At 41.0% G+C, this 6,000-nt stretch overlaps 1 non-coding gene across 1 annotated transcript; it reads left to right on the top strand.

The window, feature by feature from the left end:
• The first annotated feature begins 5,102 nt into the window (after positions 1 to 5,102).
• Positions 5,103 to 5,208, top strand: LOC112083708. Its single transcript, XR_002897844.1, has one exon. It is a non-coding gene; the product is annotated as a small nucleolar RNA R71 (small nucleolar RNA).
• Positions 5,209 to 6,000: the final 792 nt, after the last annotated feature.

Genomic DNA, 6,000 nt, shown 5'->3' with positions numbered 1-6,000 from the left:
GAACCACACCAAGGAGTTCCTTGCATCAGCGACTTTGAGCTACAAGAAGATAACTACTCCTAGAGCTCTAGATGGCACACTCTCCTTCTCTATTGGAGGTCATCCTTACTCTCTTACCATCTTAGAGATATGTGATGCTTTGAGGTTTCCTTATTGCGATGAGATTGCATTGGAGAAGGATCCAGATGAGGATCTTTGGAAGCTGATGGGTTATGGAGTTTATGACAAAGGAAGGTCTAAGGCATCATTACTCTCTCACCCTGCTGTTCGCTATGTTCATAAGCTACTAGCACACTGTGTTTTCACGAGCCAACCAAGCAAATGTCCTTAAGCCAGAATTGGTAACACTACAGCTACCATTCGCAGATCACCCCAGGTTTCCTTGCTTTGCTTGCATCATTGCAAGGAACCTTGCTTTGCTTGCATCATTGCAAGGAACCTAGTGAAAGTTAAACATGAGATGCTTACATCTGATTGTCAGGACTACTCACCAGCTTTTGGGAGCATCATCACTTCGCTTATGATAGCAGCAGGAGTTGATTTTTCAGCTGAGACACCTCTTAGAGAGGATTGGTTTGATCTTTCTCAGTTCTCTAGAGACAGGACTATCACCAGGGCCAAGATGGACCCAATTGGATTTGCTTACAAGTTCTCCACCAGTTCCACCAAGTACAGGGTAATACTACCATCAGATTCAATGCTCCGTATCCGAGATGGTTCAGACCCAGGATGGAAACCAGAGACCAGCAACTTCCTACCATCTTTGCCACTCTTACCTCTGACCACGAAGCAATTTCTGGCTGCAAAAGCCAAGAGAGAGATAGCTGCAAACAACAGGAGACTACAGCCTGCACCATCCACATTCAGAGCCAGTTCTTCTCATTTCAGAGCATCAACTAGGAGTGATGCAGACTTTGCAGCTTTGAAGAAGAAGCTTGAGCAGCAAGAGAAGATCAACAGGCGCATGAAGAGACTACTTAAGAGCCACCGATCTGATGACTCCTCATCTACAGAGACAGATGACAGCCATGAGACATAGGCGCCTATCCATCACCACATCATGCCCACGGTTCTATCACCATTTTCTTTTCTCTTACTTAGACTCTTTTGCTTTTATTTCACCATCTTCTCACCAACGTTTTCACACTGGGGAAAGTGTGATTTAAGTCTGGGGGAGGATGTTTATCTGTACTAATCTATTTTTCTTTGTTTCTTATCTTTTTCTGCAATTTTTAAATTTTTCTATGCTTATTAAAAGACCTTGAGTATTTTTCAGGAATGTTTGACACAAAACTATAATGAGTAAGACCCATGTGCTTCTAGACTTTTCATGCTAGTATCTTTTGTGGTTAGTACTAGACTAGGCGGTAGCTAGAGTACTTGCACTACAAACTCCCACCAGAGGATTTCTATTCATGGAGACTTGTCCTGACAGGATAGACTAGCTCATTTTATTTGAACATAATCTTGACATCTAATTTTCTCATCATTGGTTTTAGCAGGCATCATGATACACATCTAGGACATCTTTACATCATTATTACCATTCTTTGTTGTCCTAGATGGCCAGTTCATCTTTAGCTGGTACCACACCCTTTACCCAGAACCATTATTTCAAACTTCATGCATTCTCTCTTTAGCTCTTTTGACAGATATGTGCAAAAACGCCGGAGAGGGAGGAACAACATAGTTTTCAGTCACTCAAGAGAAGGACTGAGGAGATCTGGTAAAGTGGAGTATCAAGAATCTGTCAAAGCTCAATGGTGCCTCAAAAGGCTTGAACTTAAAGATAAATTTCGTGTTTCCTAAGACTCTATGTCAAAAGGCGGTTTCCTCTTTTCAAAAAAAAAAAAAAAAAATCGAAAATAAGAAAAAGAATGAAAGGAAATGAAACTAAAAGCCTAAAGAGTCTAGGATGGCCGAAATTATTGGAAGCAAGGCTACAAGTATTCAATTGTGAGCATTGGTTTTAAAACCTGGACAAAAATCTACATTTGGGGGAGTTATGAGGAGAACCTGAAGAAGGGAGATCAAGAATCCTAAAGCAAGAAGAATGTGACTGGAAACTGTAGATATCAACAGCTCCACCCTCTCTTGCTGTTTTGCATAATGTCTTGTCTCTCCAGAAAAAGGTAACCCTAAACACTAAAAGTCTCACCTTCAAAACTGCCATTTTGAATACCTAGCCTTGATTGCCTTGCTAAACTCTTTTTGATGAGAACCACTGGAACTTATAAATGAATGTTAAGAGCTAGTTGACTAGAGGATAGGTTTAAGTGTGTAGACTTTCGCATGACGGATCAACGGACTAGTTATGCTTGTGCTTTGGTGAGAATTTTCTAGACTATCCTTGATTTGAGCATAATGACTAACTCTAGTTTAGAAGCATGGTCTCTGAGATTTTGTTAGTTCCTGCGATTTTTCAAACCTCTTTTCCAGGTTAATATATTTGGTTTTGTTTGAGGACAAACAAAGGTTTAAGTCTGGGGGAGTTGATAACACCTGATTTTGACAACTTTTATGGATCACTTTCAATATCTTATGCAGGTATTTTTACTCAGTTTTTAAGGTTTTATAAGTGTTTTCCATGTTTTGGAGTTTTAAAAGGCTTTTCAGGAAACTTGGGACTTTGGAGTGTATTTTGGAGCAAAAGTACATTTTTGGATAAATTCAGGCTGTCAGAAGTTTGGCAACCAAAAAAGACCTTCTCACCGTTTGATCATCCCCAAATTTTGAGACATTATAGAGGATACAACCAGCTTTCCAACACACTTGGAATCAAAGCAATCCAACAGTTAGATCCCAAGATATCATCAATGCACTGAAGGCCGATCAACGCAAGCCCAGTCAAGCACCCGCGGCCAGCCTTCTTCCCACCGCGGCTCAGGAGGTTTCACCCCCGGTGGACCTATGTCCGAACCTCAGGAGCCCAACTAAGGCCCAAGACACTTCCTGCACCCATTTTACAAGCCCTAGACGCCCAAGACTTGGAGAAACACTATAAATACTCATTTATAGGTCTTTTGTACAAGAGCCTCTTTCTTCTCTTTGAGAGAGAACTCATTCAAAGTTTTAGTTTTTATTTTTATGCATCTGTAGAAGATTTTCATCGCCATACTGTCTTCAATAAGAGAAGTTTTTCTGCAACTTTGTTTCTTTTACTTTTCTTCTTCTTAGTTCTAAACCGATGATGATGTCTACCTCAACCATGTCTGAGTAGTCACCTAGTTGGGTGAAAGGGTAATCCAAAGGGACCCCATGTTCGAATGACATCTTAGTTTTTAGGAAAAAGGATTTCGATTTTTAACATGATTCTCCCATTCATCCAATTCTCAAAGCGGTAATTCTGGATTGATCACCCAGAATCCGATCCTAGGTTTAATCCGAGCCACGAGAGTGTTGTATCTGGGTTGCCTGAACCGGATCTTATGGACGTCCCTGTTGTAGGAGACGAAAGCTACCTACGGAGGATACGTAAGCAAAGATGGATTCCGATCTACAAAGCATGATCTTGTTCTGGCATGAGAGCGAGAGTTAATTGTCATGAACAAGTGATTAGATGATTAGGGTGACGAGAGTTGGCTAATCTTACGTGTGTCTATCCTAGTTTCAGAGTCATAGAAAATCCTTGCCTAAATTCCTTGTGTTTTAGAACATGAACCCTAAAGTTGAACCTTTAACCCAGCGTTTTTTCCTTATTGTTTTTCAACCGATTTTTAGTTAAAGTTCTTTTTAATTCTCTGCATAATTAGATTTAGTGACAAACCAAAACCCCCTTTTTATTAGATTAGGTTTACGATTGTTTTTAGCATCAGTTAGAAGTCCTCAACACACTTATCTCTGTGGATTCGATCCCTAAGTACTACTGCGTTTGCTGTGCACTTGCAGCTTGTCCAGATTAAAACTTGTGTTCCCCACTGCACCCATATCAATGAATCACCAAAGATTATCCTTACTGGAGATGGGACAAATGTACCTATACCAAGTTTCTCAGCAACAAATTTTGACATGACATTCACATTAGCACCAGAATCACATAAACAATCTAAAATTCAATTCCAAAGATTGAACAGGTGAATGAGAAACGCCCTGGATCCTTAGACTTTTTGAGTCTTTGGTGAGGTAAGCGTTTGGGTACCTTAACTGGAATGACTCGACTCCTCTCATGCTCGGTTTCAGAGTCCTTTATAAGAGGTTCTGGTGTCAATCTCTCCTTAGAGTCTGCGACAGGTTCTTCCTCCAAAACTGTTGTCATAGCATTGCAGAACTTCTTTGGGTTATCTTCTACTCTTCCTGGTAAAACTCCTGGTTGTCTCTTCATTGAGTCTGCAGTTTGACCTATCTGATGTTCTAACTTTTTGACATGGGTCGCAAAAGATTCGAACTTCACATTCAAATCAGTGTAGATACAATCGATCTTCACCCCCATTTCCCTGAAGGATTTCTCATTGCCTTGAGTAGTCTGCATCATAGTTTGCTCAAGCGATTTTACCTGACTACTTAGTTGGGAAAGGGTTGCTTCTAATGAGCTGGTCTGTGCTTGTTGAGGATTGAATGATGGTCTTTGTTGGAAGTTTCCTCCTCCGCAGTTTCCACCTTGAAACTTGTTTTGAAAACTCCTTTGTTGCTGTGGGTAGGGTTGATTTTTGGCTCATTGATTTCTGTATGAGAGATTGTTGAAGTTGGCACCAGAGTTCCTAAAGTTGTTGTTGAAAGCTGGACTAAATCGAATATGATATGCCTGGGCTCCCATGAAATTGATTTCTTCCTCTTGGTACATGCCATCTTCTTCATATCTTCCATCTTCTTCATTTCCTACAGCAATATCACAAGCATGTATATTCTTATTTTGAGACTTAAGAAGTTGACTTACCATGCTTTTTAGCTCAGCAATCTCCCTTGATTCATGACTAGTGATAGTCTTCTTTGATCTGTCATACTCAGGGTTGTTGTTGCAGTTAGCTACAGCCAGATTTTCGAAGAGTGCTCTCCCTTGTGGTATGGTTTTTGAACTGAAATCTTCATTGCTAGCAGTGTCAAGAGAAAGTTGGTACTTATGCTGAAGTCCTCTGTAGAAGATGCTTAGCCGGTTTGCTCCAGAGAAACCATGATGAGGCCAGTCTCTCTCATACTCCTTGAATCGCTCCCAGGCTTCATAGAATGATTTTATTGGGCCTTGTTGGAAGCTTTGTATCTTGTTTCTCAGCTGGTTCGATCTTGACTTTGTGTAGAAGTGGTTCAGGAAAGCTGACTTGCATTCTTCCCATGAAGTAATAGAACCAGATGGCATAGATTTCAACCATCTAAAAGCTTTATCACATAGAGAGAAAGGAAAAAGCTTACCTTTCTCATAGTCCACAGTTTCTGATTGTTCTCACCATTCCAGAGATTTCTTCAAAAAGATCAATGTGGTCCATTGGATGCTCAGTAGAGATTCCATGGAGTTGGTTCTGCTTCACCAAGGAGACTATTTGAGGTTTTATCTCATGATTATCTCTTGGAACAGGGATTTGAATAGCTGATCGATTCTGAAAGTGTTGGTGAGGTGCATCAAAATCGGCAATGAGTCTGTTTCGAGGCTGTCTTCTCGCAGGATTGGCAAGCTGTATTGGTCGATTGGCTTCTCTAACAACTGGTGGAACAATGTTTTCATCATTCCTTCTTCCTTCAACATCGGCCTGGTCTTGTCTCCTTTGATTTTCAGCGGCTTGAGCAGGATTTAGAGGGACTCGGCTTCCCTCTTCATCGAGTTGTGGCTGTCCATCTTCTTCATGAGCAGCATCTAGGTCGTCACCATGAACTGAATCACGGTCATCGTCTCCAATGTGATCATCCTGATCACGGTTTAAAAGATTTTCCCGATGGGCATTAGGGTTGGCCATCTTGAGCGTTCTTCGTCTGAGTTTCCTAAGTGCTCTTTCGTGTTTGTCAATCTCGTCTAAGGGCAATACGATTTCGTCAGGATCTCTCCTAGTTTTCATGCACCTGTGAGCAAAGAAA

Source organism: Eutrema salsugineum, unplaced genomic scaffold (assembly GCF_000478725.1).
Source record: "Eutrema salsugineum unplaced genomic scaffold, Eutsalg1_0 scaffold_6, whole genome shotgun sequence".
In the NCBI taxonomy this organism is placed as follows: Eukaryota; Viridiplantae; Streptophyta; class Magnoliopsida; order Brassicales; family Brassicaceae; genus Eutrema; species Eutrema salsugineum.
The sequence above is the reverse complement of the archived record's forward strand: the minus strand, read 5'-3'. Positions and strand labels throughout refer to the sequence as shown.